The following is a 14,882-nucleotide window of genomic DNA, read 5'->3' on the forward strand; positions in this document are numbered from 1 at the left end:
AAGTCAATGACACAAATATCACATGGTTTTCCTTTAAATATTTTAAATTCCTGGAAATTTTTTGATGGCTTTAAGACAGTCAAGGAATAGCTTTGGTTAGGGTATTCTGGAGTCTAATTTTGGAGAAGCTGACTTATACTGTGCTGTAACTTCCTGTAATTTTTATTTTCTTTATTATCTGAATTTTCTTGAGTTCTCTGAGTCTAGGAATAAAGACAGGTTATTTCTTAAATTAAATTTGTAGTAATACCTCATGTATTTCTGTACTTTTAAGAGAGTTCCGGAGTGTAGTTCATGCCTCTTTTTTTTTCTCTGAAGCTGTTTAAGGTTGATTACGCAGGAATTGAATAAGTTCTGAGCATTTTTATCAGAATTGATCTAATTAAGTATTTTTTCTGTATGTTGTCCATGAACTTAAAGAAAAGTTCCTCTACTTTAATTCATTTAAACCAGAAGATTTCACATTCACAGATAATTCTGTAAGCATTTAGTGTTGATTATGTTTTTTTCAGTGTTCCAGCTGAAACCAAACATAAAATATTGGAGTTAACCTTGAAAATCTAACTTGGATGTTTACAAAATTCTCAATAATGAACTAGGATAGTAGCTCTAGGGCCAGTCAGCAGGCAAATAGTCAACCCTGTTTATGAGCCTAAAAGTAGGCACAGAACCTCTGTTGACATAGGTGACTAAGTTTTTGGGACATATTAGTCAATATCTCTGTGAATTTATGAAGCTTTTGCAGAAGGCGTTTTGGTGGTCATTCTGTTTAAACAGTGAGTGTCTAAACCAGTTGAATTTTCCTTTACCTTAGGTGCTCACTTTCATTTGTTTTAAGAAGCTTTGTTATTAGTGCAAGTAACAAAAGCAGTTTACTTGCTGGAAGAATATGTTACTGTCTCGGTGTTATGTGCTTTTTAAGGTACAAGGGAGGTATGGGAAATGTACAGGTTTCTTTGCCTCAGTGTGTCTATATTCTGAAATGGAGTCATGTGAATGGCCTGTGCTGTGTGTATATTTACTTTATACTCTTGATTTTGTACAACCTTAGCCCATGCGGACCCAGTTCTCTTGCACTGTCCCTGTAATCTAATGTAAAGCATATGAACAAGCAGGATTAGGGTGTATGTCTTGTCTCTTCTCTTTCTTGGGTTACTTTGAAAGTTTGGTTGGGAAATTTGGTCAGGAAAACTGACAAATATAGTGTATGTGGTTTTTTAGCCCCAACCAGATTAGATGGATATGCACAGGTGAGGATAACCAATGTGGTGTGCTTTTTGCTGCTGTCTTTTTTGAAAATACTACAACTTCTTTGGGAGCATACCAGAAAGATACTTTCCTGCAGCTAGAAGAAGAGTATTCACTGCTGTAATTCATCATATGATGGAGACATGAGCACTTTTATAATGAGATCAGTATTTCATATTAATAGTAATGTGTATCACATGACCAAAATGGTGGTGATGAAGTGGCCAAGCATATGATGTAATTGGTTTTCTGTTTTGTGGTGTGGCAGGTATGTCATGGCCCTTAAATATATTTTTTAGAACCTTCATGCCCCGCCTCAGTTTATTGGTTGTGTATCTTTATAGCTAACTAGTGGAAACTAGGCCAGCAGATATGTATTTGCAGGTGTGACAAAGCAGTGAAAAACAGTCTACTTTACTATGTGTATGTAAATGAATTTGAAGTAAGTCTCTGCATGAAATGCTGCACGCTTATACCTGAAATCCCAGATATTTTACTACTAAAAAAACAGAAGTTGGAAGGACTGAGTTTGTCCATTGGCTGTCATGTGTCTGGAAGAATTCAAATAGTAAAAGAGTCAAAGATAGAAAGCTTTTGCCTGGTTGATGGCCAAGCAAAAGGAGGGTAACGGTGGAACAGAGTCCACAAGCATTTAACTGGTTCAAGTTTAAAGAGGGAAGGATTAATGGAGTGCTAACCTTGAAGTGAAGTCTGCCTAGGACTGCTCCCCCTTCTTGCAATCTGATGTGGAGATTCCATCAAAGTTTATTAAACCGTGTAGAAAGTAGACCTTAAGGTCCTCCAGAACTTGGGTAGAGGGACCTTGGGATAGATCTTGAGAGTATCTGCTTCATAGCAAAATGCATTTCATAGAATAATTTTTGAGCAAAGGCTTAGTAAATTTACAAAACACTTGGAAATTATACTATAAGAAACAGCTCCCTATGGTGATTAAGGTAGTGCGTTAGTAATAAAACATGTGGACACTGTTTGACTGAACACTGGGACTGTGAGTAGGAGCTTGCTAATGCGACCTGGATGTTGTATCAGAGCTGATCTGTGGTTGTGGTGCTGGTGAGGTGTGGCTGGTACGATGCAGTGTTCAAAATGGTAACTAGTGATCTCGAAATACATTTCAAAGAGCTCTGTGGAGGCATTTGCCACAATTTGCTTGCCAGATGTGGGTAAGATGTGAGTTATTGCTATTTAAAAAAAAGTAAGTAAAGTAAAATAAAGACACCAACACTAATGCAGCTATCTAGTGTAAAGATGTAAAAGTAAACCACAATTGGTTTGTGTTGCATTGCTACAGCTTATCTGAAGTAGGAAGTAGTTTTTTCATACTTATGTAGGTGATGGGCAATGTTGGAAGCCACCAAACCAAGAGTGAACACTGAGCAGATCAGTGAGGAATGGATTTTTACTTATGTTAAAACCCATTTTCAATAGCTATTAAGGTGATGGTGTTAACAGCATATTTTAACTTTATTCCTTCACCAAAACTAATCCTCTGTCGTCAAAAAGCAGGCTCTTGCAAATGAAAGAAATGCTTTACGTTACTGGTTATGTATATGTGGCTCCCCAAAGTGATCTTTCATAGATTATAAGTAATAACATGTATACAAACCCAATTAGAAAGCGAAGTATTTTGTAGGTTCACTTGAAATCTGATAAGCAGTAGTTGAACACAATTGTATAAAATACATGTATATTTTATTTGGATAAAACTATTGCAGGAAGAATGTCAGTACTGGAATTTATTTTATTTTTTATATGGTTATTTTCTTCATACTGAAGCATTCATTGTAGTGACAGCTTAGTCCTCTGACAAGCAAGCAGGCTCTGAGGGAGTTAGCAGTGGTGTTCAAAGATGTCAATACTCTGGAGTGTCTACTCTGTCCTCTGCTGGAGGTTACTGTTGTAGGGATATCAGAGTAAAGTGTCTCAGCCACACCAATTCAGAGTTCAGCATAAATCTACCTGCATTTTAAGGATAAGTCCTAACATATGACATTTATTATGAGTTTATAAGCAGAGGCTTACAAATACTTATGGAAATCTAAGTGTGCATGAAATATCTAGGAATTTTTTGTTGTATTTTACATTTTTGTGTGCATAGAAAATACATTTCCTCTGAGACCCTGAACGGGAGATTCCCTTTCCTGCTGTGGTCTACGGGAAGTATCAGAAACACTGTCTAGACCAGACAACAGCAGGCATTAGAGCTCGTGATCCCAGCATAGCTACCCGTTCAACTGGAACAAACTTGTGAGGAACTGAGTTTGAACTTGGGATCCTGTTTTATAGGGGATACTTATGTGCTAATACCAGTTCACTGTTTCCTCCCATTGCTGTTATGACGGGTTATGTATTTCATTTTCTTCTTAGTGCCCTCCTACCATTGCCTTTTTTTCAAACTGTCATGAATCAAGAAAGGGAGATTTTTAATTTTTTTTTTTTCTTAAGAAAGAAGTGAAAACAGTGTCATTTATCACTAATTTTGAGCTGTAGGATTTTAGTTTCAACCTTTTTTAAAAACTCTATTGCGATCTGAAGAAAGCCAGGAGAGTGTTTCAGGTATTGTCATTTTTAAGACCACAAAAATGTAGAGGAGTTGGAAATGAATGTGTGTGCTAGTTTTGTCTTAAAACCATTTTCTGAATACAGAAGATCCTGAGAGATGTCAATCTGCTAAGAAATTGCTCTTGGCCACAGCACCTGCTCTGGTTTTGTAACGTATGATGTGAGCAGGGGTTCCCTGTGGCTGCTGCCGCAGTGACCAATGCTGTACACCTGCCGATCTTCTCCTGGGCTGTGTTCTTAGAGCCTACCAGTTAAAATAATAAATCACATCGCTGTTCTTCTCTCCCAGTGTCCTGCAAACTCTTTAGTCTCCTAATTGTAGAATGTTTTTTAAAAAGTGGACTGCCATACTGTTGCATTTTCATTAGTGTAAACTGAAATGGTGTCAAGTCCAGCATTAGAGAATACTGTTAGGTAAATCCATTAGAAGGCAGTCTAGAGGGAGGTATCTGAAGAGTGCAGCCAGAGAGAAAACTGCTGAGGAGTTTGCCGCCTTTGGGTTTAAACGGAGATTGCAGTAAGAACTGTGCGCTTTGGAACAGTGTTAAATCTGAAAAGAAAATGGCTACCAGAAATCATTGTTGCCTCAGTAACAACATGGCTTGACTGTTAATGTGCTGCTTTAACTACTACTAGAAATGTTGTGCAAAATATTGCTTTTGGTAAAAGTGTCCTAGATGGGAATTGAGATGTAAATCCGTTTAGATATTAATGGATATCATCAAGATTCTTGCTTTAGAATACCAGTCTATTTATTGGAAAAATGAATTCCTAGTAAATATTTTTTAAAACTTAATTATTGCTTTTCTACCCCCCAAAAATGCTTAATGGTTTTAAATTTTATTAATAAACATAATGTCCACATAAAACAACGTGCAGAAGAGACCCAGTACAGAATATTAATCTTTTTTGGTAATCATTTTTTAAAAAGCCCTGATACTATTTCACAAAGTATTTGGTAACATAATCCTAGCTTTCCGAAATTAAGCCCTTAATTTATTTTTTTAATGCAGCAAAGCTTTCATTTAAGATATTTTTATATTTTAAGTTCAAAATGAAAAAATATGGCCAACCTAAATCCTATTTGAAGACTTATGAATAAAGACCAGATTCTAGAGTGGACTTTACTCAGGGATCTGCATTGTATTTTATTTCATAAGGACATAAGTGTATGTATTGTGGAATAAACTTTTTGACTTTTTTTTTTTTTTAATTAATAGTGAAGAGTGCAGTTAATGCTGAAGAGTTTCAGAGGTGTGTAATATAGTATGTCAGTTATTTTGTTGCGGGGGGGGGGGGCGGTGCAGGGATGGGGGGGGGTGAAGTTCTTTGTCAGACTTCCCATCTGAAAAGACACTGGATTCTTTCAGTAGAGGTGGAGCTAATAAACTATTCTCTATTCAGAGGGCCTATGAAAGATTATTCAGTGGTCATTGGTAAAAATTAAGAACACTTTTACTTAAAGTATACATCTAAAATACATGGTTGCCTATGACTTGGAATGCAAGTATCTGTACTTAAAACATGGTATTTCTCAAGTAGCACACATGCTTTATTTACTTTGGTTGTACTTATGTACTATTTTTATTGTACAATCTGATTTCACACCTGCCTTGAGTATCTTGTACAAAATAGTCTTCTGACTGATTTCAGTGGAAATCTGCCTCATTTACAGGCATATGTGCCAAATACATAAACTACAAGTTTCAAGCAGTAGAAAAATGCATAGCATGTAAAGACAGTCATTTGGACAATAGAATGTTGCAGCTTGGTGGTACACAAAAGGGGATGAACTAATTTGATGTATACAACCTTAACTTGAACTTTTTTTATTATGCTTAGCTTTGCCTTCTTCATGTTTTTATTAAAAAATCTTTGTTTTGTAGAAAGGAGAGGATGACACTACAAATGTCTAACACCACTGTAAAGTTTGGTATTTAAAAAAATGAATCCTGAAATGTAACAGGCTGTCTCCTTAAAGTTAGCATATGGAAAGTGCTGCCTCAGATGTTCTAATTTTTTTTTTTCATTCACAAAATGCATGTTTTTTAATTAAGGCAGTTGCTTCCTTAGAGAAGCACTTCAGAGAAGAAGCTCTCTGGTTTTGATTTCTGTTTACTTAGTTTCAGCTGAGGAACAGGGTGTGCAAAGTTTGAATTTGTAAGGAACCATAATAAATTTCTGTGAGGTAGGCAAGGTCTCATGTAACTCTGTCTTCCAGAGTGCATTCATGTCATGCTTATAGTCACTGCATTCTGGGGTGCTGTATGTAGAGCTCATGTGATGATATTGTGAAAGAACATGTTGTAATTCACACTGGAGGAGAGAGTGGTTCCACAGCTGAAGGGCAGAGGCAGTTCCTGCACAGGTAATGTATTGACAAGATTTTGCTGACAGCATAATTAAAGAGGTGTTCAGTGTCAAGGATGATGCCAAGGTTATGTACAGTGCCATTAGTAGTCTGGAGTGGAATGGAGAGATGATGTCATTCTGTGCTTTAAGCTGTTCCTATCTGATAGAAGCTGTTATATTTAAGGTATATAAATGCAGCAAATGAAGAGCTGGCTCACGTAGTCAAGATAAATGGGTGGAAGGGTGACTGAACATGTACAGGTGTTTATTACACAAGTGGTATGTTGATCTGTAACTTAAAATGGTAGAGAAGTTATAAAGAAGGTGAAATATTTCTCTGCAGCTTATTGCTTATGGTAATTCTTATTGTGAAGAATGCCATTTGATTTAATTAGCTATGGATTATTAAGTATTGATGCTTAGAATGTTACAACTAATCTTACCTAAAGGGGAAACTGCATTGATAAGCAACCTTCAGAAACAATATATTAATATTTTATCTTAAGACCTTGAGGTTCTAAACATTTTCATAACTCCATCTTTAAACAGATACTTCAGTTTAGTGCTTTTATGATGCTTTCATTTGTATGTTGATTCTAACATATTACTTACTGGATAATGTACACTGAAAGTAAACGGCTCTTTAATTATATTTGTTTCCCCTTGCTTCTGTGTAGACATCTTTCCATCTTTATTGTGTGCCTATTGTGTACATCTGAAATGCTTACTTCGTTATCTGTTTAGTGATGGAGAGGAAAAGTAACCTTTTGTTTTATTGTCCAAACCCCAATATTTTTCATTCTGGTGAATTTTCCATTTTTTTCATTTACATAATAGAGATATTTGAAATAATCAAATCTGTTGTTGAACTTAATTGATGGTAAAAACACAAGTTCATTTTTTTCTATTCAAGCTACTACTTTTTTTCCCTACTGTGATACTCCTATTAATGTTGTATTCATCTACTTGTAATCTTCTTTGGACTGAAACAGCTTCATAGTCTGAGGTATGATCAGTTGTGTTCATTTTCTATGCTGTCACACTTTTCCTTGAAGTGCTTCACCGTCCCATACGGGGTGTTGTCAAAAAACAAAACTTTCTCCAAGAAGAAAAATGAGACATTTCAACACTTCCACGTGAAAGCCCCACCACAGCTTTGGGAACTGTGCATGTGGCTTTTTACTGTGATGAATAGACAAAGGAAGAACTGTAGCCTCTTTGAACTATTTTTCGGATAACTCAAGATCTAGCAGGAGATTCAAAATGCAGGAGGCAGTCATCTCTCTTGCAGTCCCTTGCTTGCTCACTCTTTTTCAGTCACTGCAGATTCTTTGAAGTCAGAAGCTTTTCCAGTAAAATGACTTAAGTTTTGTCTCTTCATATTGTGAAGTGTTAAGTTCTTGTGTAATTTCACTTCTGGATAATTCAGGCTTCAGTACAGTACCTGCACTTAAACATTGCTTTGCATTAACTGTTTTTCCTTTGCAATTTTAATTTTGATAAATTTGATTGTGACATATATAATTCAGTTGGTTAAACTAAGGTTGGGGTAGCATAGATTGAGAGGACTTTTACAAATTCTCAAAGGGAATTAATTTTGTGATTTTTAGAAAACCTCATATTTAAATTCAAGTGATTATTTTAATTCATCCACATTGAATATTATGAATATTTGTGGGTACTGAATGTAGATTAAGTTATTTTTACACTTTTTAATAGAAATCAAAGAGCATGAAATCTCCTTGTGCAAACAGAAAGCAGGAAACTACATTAGTACGTACAAGGTCATTATTGTCTACTTGTTGGGAAAATGGCAATATATGCTTGTATTTAAAGAGCTTTTCAGCTGTATTAACTGATTGAGGAGACTTGGCGTCTAAGTTCTTGCATTTTCAGTCCTCTTCTGAAATTATTTTATCCTTGGTAGTTGTGTGTACAATTTTAGCTGGAACTTCTGGGCTTCTTGTAATAGCTTTTTCTTAGAGCAGTCTCTGTTTTCTACTAGCTGTTTTTTCCTGCGTCAATGCTTAGGATTATTAGATTTCTGTAAGATTGTGGACATTTTCCAGAGCTGCATCAGATACCAGGATGAAATTTCTTCCTCTCCTCCATAGTTTTTGAATTTAGCAGACTTTAATGCTGGGACAACAGTAACCTAATAAAAGTAAATGCCATTCTCAACCAACTAATCACATTTTTGTAGGTGCCAGAAAGTACTTGAAGTCAAGATTACAGTTGCAAACTTTTTTATGTGGTTTTACGTTAATATAATGAAATGGGACTGTTAAGCCATAGTTTACACCAACAAAAGTAGGTTGTATAGTGTAGTTTATTCTAGCCTTTGTTTCTTCCTCTTCCTTCCCCCACAAGCATCACCAGCTATGGGGCAAAGGCTAGTTTTGTATTGCATTATAACTCTCTTAAAAACAACCAAGCAACACACACACAAACTTCCCAAAGCAGCAACAACAATAAACCCACCAAAAAATTGCACTGTGAATTATGTTCCTGACTGTAGACATTCCAGGAGAAGGTGGTGCTTAAAGATAGTTAGGTGCTTTTCCCAGATAGGTGTAGAAATGTCAGTTATCACAGATCCCTTAGGAAATAAAAGCTAACCAGTAGATAAATAGATCAAAATTCATGTCAGGATTACTACAGTTTTTATTTACTTATTGTACACCTTTGCATTCTAGTGTTTCTCAAGCTTTTTCCCCAGAGGGGGGCATGTTATAGGAGGTACTTCATTATAGGAAACAGAGCCCTAATAATATAATAGAAAGTGACTGAAAGCAAATTTATTCTTGACATAAGATCCAGCTTGTTAGACAAGTTTTCTGTAGTAACTTACATTTAAACTCAGATTAATTGTCTTTATAAACCTTGTATTATGAATGGTTAGGAGCTTCATGCAAGAGTCATGGATAAAATCTTTATAGATGTGAAATAGTTACCTTAGTTTTTCTTTATGAACCTGGATTTTGAAGTAGCAACTGTTGTTGTTTCTTTGGGAAAGCAGTATTATGGAAGCTTTTGTAGTTGTTCTCTAGCTAAAAAGATAGATTAAAAATTTTAACTAGTCTGGTGCATTCTGTAGCAATTATTTTACAGCCTGTATAGACAGCCTTCTAAATTATTACTCAAATAAATGCTTTTTGAGAGTCTCTTTGTGTCTCTCTCTGTAGCTCAGATACACTTGAGACATTGTACTTTTGTCTCTGGGCAATACCCACAGCTGTGACTTTGTCATTGCCTACAGACTGGAGAACTTCTTGTGCCTACTTCATCTTTTTTTATGTGTTGCGTGAAAAGAAGTATCATTGGTTTGCTGCTCTTTTGTATTGTCTCTGGGCAAGGGGATCATTGCTAGCATTGAACCAGCCTTGGTTCACACTTACCAATTAGTCAGAACTACTTGTGCTTTTAAGCACTTTCAGTCCATTTGTGTTTCTTCAGTATCACGAGGGTACACGAGATACTGCTTGTCTCCACCATTGCAGTTTTCTTCTACTTCCTGTTCTCTGCCCTTATCAGAACAGGCAGCTGCTTATCGGTGATCAGAGCCTAACCATTTTACAGCAGCCCTTGTAACTGCGGTGGGCCCCTTTTCACTCTTTGAATGGCAAGGCCTGAAGGTCAGTGCCCTGTAACTACATTTCTTACCTGCTTCTGAGTCCCTTTTGATGCTGTCTTTATTACTTGGTGATGGAGAGGGCTTTCATTCTCACTTACTTTCCTGATAGTGAGAATTAAGGCAGGAAAATTGGAGCCAAAGCATTTGTGATTTTGATGTCTTTACCTTTCCTTAAGAAGTCCTGGAGAACTACCTCTCTTGGATCTGCTGGTAAAGAATTTCAGGTGCTTGATTATTCCAAATGTCAGCACCCTTGAAATGAGGTGTTAGAGTTTGCTTGTGCTGGAGTGAGAGGAATTTTCCTTGACAGCAGAAGGACCTTTGAGAAGTGACTATTGGTTAAGTACTGTAGGTTGGGCTGCTTTAAATAGAGTCTCAATGCCATCAATAGTTTGAGCTAAAATCTGATGTCTTGGTGCAGATTGCATTGCCTTCATCAAGGTGTTTGCATGCCACTGCATGTACTGTCTCCCGTTGGGTGGAGCTTTGAACACCAGTGGGTCTGAAATCCTGAAAAGGGGAATTAATTCTGTAGGTCCCTTTGAAGCTTGTAACACAGGGCTGCAGTGGCCAGGCCTTTGGTCCTTCAGCAGTTGGCTTGCTGATGATGTCTCTTTGTGAAGCTGGACAATATCCAAATTATGATGGCACATCTTCTCTATTCCCTTCTCTTTCCCTCTGCGCCAGATGTAGATATAGAGTAAGCCCAAATTTATCCCCAGAGTGGTCTGTGAGCTCCCTGTGAACCAAAGAATACCTACATTCAAGAATACTGGCATTTAAGTTTTCTGCAAAAAGCACATTCAATGAGTACAAGAGTACATGCCCTCCAGACAAACGCTGCAGAGTAAGACTTGCTGGTTTGTGTCAGTAAATGGGTTGGTCCAAAGTAATGTGTTTCCATGAGAAAGCTGTTAGTGAGTGATGAGTTATATGACAGCCTGCTGTAGTACATTGATCTGCAGTTGTCTGGGATTAATCCTTTGATGCAAAGATTCTATCTGCTCTTGAACCACAAACCATGAAATCTGTTGAAAAAGGTTATTGCTAATGTTGAGCAATTGCAACGTTCAAAACATGTGAGAATTGTGACAGTGGTGGTGGGAGATCATTTTGCACAGGGGCAGTCACTGGTATCATTCTTACTTGCAGTGAGAGAAGTGTTAGGCTGGGATTGGCTTTGCCCAGCTGAAATTGGCAGGTTTACTGTGCGAATCTTAGCGTCTGATAATGTAAAGCCTGCATAGAACTTCTTTCCCGTTTTTTTGAAAGGTGTTTTGGCCTTTCATACGTGGGGGTTGTGGTTTTTGGGCGTTTTTAACTGTACCTTTAGTTTTACCTTCTGTAACATACAGTAGGGCTCCACCACTGCTTGAAAATAGCACTTCTGCTTCTCTAGGCTAGTAATGTGAATATTACTCTAAAACATGACTAAAGAATTTTCATTTTTTTTCTGTAATGCAACTTATTTGAGAAATTAACATATCTTTTGAATAACATTAAGGCATCAAGACTACAGTTCAATGTGATAACTTGTCTTCTGTTGCTTTATATTGCCCAGCAAGACTTTTTTGAAAGGCCTGTCTTTCCTTACTCTTTGTAATTTAGGCAGGTGTCTTTGAGACACAAACTGACTGGGGAACTCAGAATGGGAAAGCTGTGTGTGTGAACAAATGGAGGGAAGGAATCTTAGGCAGTATGTGAGGATAGGTCTCTCAGAGTTAGTTTTGGTGATGGTTACAGTAGTTTAGTCTAGATACAAATAACCTTCTCTGCGAAGCTGTATGCAATTTGTTGTGTCTTCATTAGAAGTAGACCCATTTCTGTAGAGATGCTATATCCAAATCCATTCTTGATTTTGTGCAGCTTTTGTGACTTTCAGAGTCTCTTCCAAATGGTGTATAGTCTAGGAGGTGAAAAATTGCCTTGTATAGTTCTGTTAAAGATCCATGAGCAAAACTGAAATTAAAGCATTTAATCTGACATTAGTCAGCCTTCATGAAGGCAAAGTAATCTGTGATTTTAAAATGAACCAGCTAGACTTAAAGTAATAATCACAACTTTGTCCTAGGAAGGGCGAGAAATTAGCGAGGCCCAGGTTTAAAATCGCCCAACACTTTGCCAACGTATCTCAGATATGTTGATGGTTCTTGCTAAAAAGATTCAAAGATCCCTTTAGTTTGTAACCATTTCCTTTCTGTGCATTGTTCCCCATTCGAGGAACTTAAGATAGGTGACCTGGAAGGCACTAGCAGAAAATGCAGCAGAGCTTTTCTTGCCGTGCAACTTTTTTCCCATGTTCTGCCCAATTAGTTTAATAGCGTGTGTATATTTGGTGTGATTTCGTGTAGATTTTTTAGTTAAAGTACCAACATCTATGTTATTTGAAAATTGCATGTATATTTGAGAGAAGACCACTGGAATGTTGGTATTTCTACCCTGAGACAAAACTGATAGAATACATTTGTAGCTGTTGATTCCTTAGCTCTGTACTTTGCCTGTCTTGTCTGATGGTCTAGAACACAAGCAAAAAACAGTGACAGCTGTACAGTAAGTTCTTGTTTTATTTTGCAGGTTTGTTTTAATGTGGAAGTGGATATTGCAGCTTAATGCAAATCAAACAAACAAAGGTGAGTAGAAGTTGGCGGGGGGAGGGTTTCTTTCAAATTCTATGAATTCATTAGCACATACTTCCAAACACTCAGAAAAAAAGTGGTTAGTGAAAATTGTATTGAAATTTATATCCTGATTACTGTAAGTTATCATAGAAGTAACACTATGTCCATACCAAAGTAGGAACAAAACACACACACCCCCTAATATTTAAGATTATTATGATAATTATGCTTTTCTTGGAGCAACTAATATAGTCAAAAAGCTATCAAGGCGTTCTGCTAGCTGTTGTGAGCCAAAGTTATGGGTACTTCAAATTAGTTTCATCCTCTGCATATTATCCATCTGGTTTCAAAATACTGAAAGTGTACTTTGCATTGTCTAAGCAGCATGTTAAACTTGCACTTATTCTATTAATAAACAACTATGCTGGAAATTTTACCAGCTACCAGAATAGCATTTTGAATTTTTAATACTGAAATTTTGTTGGTTTCTGGTTTTGGTTTGGTTTGGGTTTTTTGAGCGCTATTTGAAAGACAAAGTATATGAAGATGTACTGCTGGTACTCATGAGCTGTAGGATTTAAGTGTCCATTTGCACTTGCAAAGTGTCCATCTAGAAAAAATTTTCTGTAACTTGGGCATTTCTCCTCCGCTCCCCCCAGCTCTTATTTTGACAGAAAATAATTTAGCTAAGCCCAGATTTTGTTTCTCTTCATGTTCCTTATGTTCTACTTCAGGAATACTTTGACCTTTAAAATTAATCTCTTCTTCATTAAATTATGTGAAACATTTAACAAAGAGTGATTTGCATTAATCCATTTTAGCTTGAGTCTTTCAAGCGTATCTTTAGGTAAGGCCCCAAAGTTCTGTAAGTTCTCTGCTGTGGAGACAGGACATGGTGGATTCATGTACACAGGCTTCTGTAACAAACGACAACTGGCTTCTCAAGTTCCCTGCTTGCTCTTTCACTAATGTACTGTCTCAGAATACAGCTGCTTGTGGTGACTTGATGTTTCAAAGAGGTGAGAGGGAGATCCTGTTTGCTCAAGTCAGCTTTTTCTTCATTTCTACTCTCTGATTAATATGTAAACTTAATGTAACTTTTTAAATGTAGTATGTACATTTTAAAATAGACATGACCTGCTTTGTTTCTATCTTCTGTTCTGCTAAGACTTTTGTAGGGCAACTGCTGTCAACTTTAAAATACTGATTATACCAGAACAATTTGTGGGAATTGAAAATAACTCTTCTGTTCAGTGTCGTTCCTTTGTATAATGTATAACTGATTCAGAACTTAGATTATGAATTGTCTTCTGAGCTATGAACACTTAGAAGTAAGCTATACTGCTGTAGTATGCATATACTTATGTGCAGAGGATGTTTACTGCATTAGCCGGACTTTGCAAGTTTCTGGAATATGCTGCTTTATGAAAAGGAATAAATATAACTCTGCAAAAGGCAATACTTTATTTGAGGATGAGTGTAAAACAATAATCAGGGCTAGGCAGGGGACTTGAATTCACAAAAAGATATAGATTTTTCCCTGTGCCTTCTCATGCTTTCAGTTTATGTTCTGTCTCTTAAGAAGAGACAGAATGTGTTATCTCATTGCTGGTTTAAATACAGAAAATTAGTTGAGAAGTCTTGTATATAAATAACTGAGTGTGTTCTTTAAGCATGAAATCTTCTGGATGGAAGTCCAAAGACCTTTCATCTCAATGATGGTTAGCTGTGTATAATAGGAAAGAGCTGGTCTCTGAGGAAAAAGACTGTACTCTTGCATACATAACAAAAGGACAGAAAAATGTGTGAAAGAATACATGGAAGCAGTGTAGTGATGTTTGATCAGTATTGTTGATGCTTGGAGGAGATCTTGAGGTTCTGACAGTTCTGTGAAAATGACAACTGAATAGTCAGTAAATCAATGAAAATATTACACATTATCAGGGAACAAAACAAAAACCAGAACAAAACAAAAACCAGATCCGGTTATACAAATTTGTGGTGTACCATAGATGCATTGCATTGCAATGTGTATTGCTTCTGGAGTACTAGTCTAGTCCTGTGACTAAAAACGACATGGCAGAGCTGCAGAAGGTTCAGAGAACGGCAGCAAGGATGACTAAAAGACTTAATTCTAAAGAACAACCTGCATTTCCCAGCTGCCTCTGCCTTCTTTCTCCACTCATGAGTGTAGTGGCTGCAGCATCTTGTAGGCTTCTAAACAATAAACTCCCACAACTCTGTACAGACTTGTCCTTTTGTGTAAGCTTATGTCATGTAAAGCAATAGCTGAAAATGCAACTTAATGATTTGCTTAAATGTTTTTCTTGTACTCTTGACCAAAATGCGTTTCCTAATGACTCTGATGATGTGCTTTCCATGTACGTTTTCTTTAAGTAAAGGATTTGAGGTTTTTGTTCTTCTAATTTCAAATAATTCACTTTTCT

General features: G+C 36.7%; 1 protein-coding gene across 4 annotated transcripts in view; it reads left to right on the plus strand.

The window, feature by feature from the left end:
* Window positions 1–14,882, plus strand: part of ZNF644 (zinc finger protein 644) — a 52,608-nt gene that overhangs the window by 8,421 nt on the left and 29,305 nt on the right. For 3 of the 4 annotated variants that reach the window (XM_082054832.1, XM_082054830.1, XM_082054831.1), the window contains exon 2: window positions 12,392–12,447. The exons of the other annotated variant lie outside the window; for it this stretch is intronic. The gene's annotated coding sequence lies outside the window, so the exon portion shown is untranslated. The remainder of the gene's footprint in view (window positions 1–12,391; window positions 12,448–14,882) is intronic. 4 annotated transcript variants of the gene reach the window in all.

Source organism: Streptopelia decaocto, assembly GCF_964273445.1.
Source record: "Streptopelia decaocto genome assembly, chromosome: 5".
In the NCBI taxonomy this organism is placed as follows: domain Eukaryota; kingdom Metazoa; phylum Chordata; class Aves; order Columbiformes; family Columbidae; genus Streptopelia; species Streptopelia decaocto.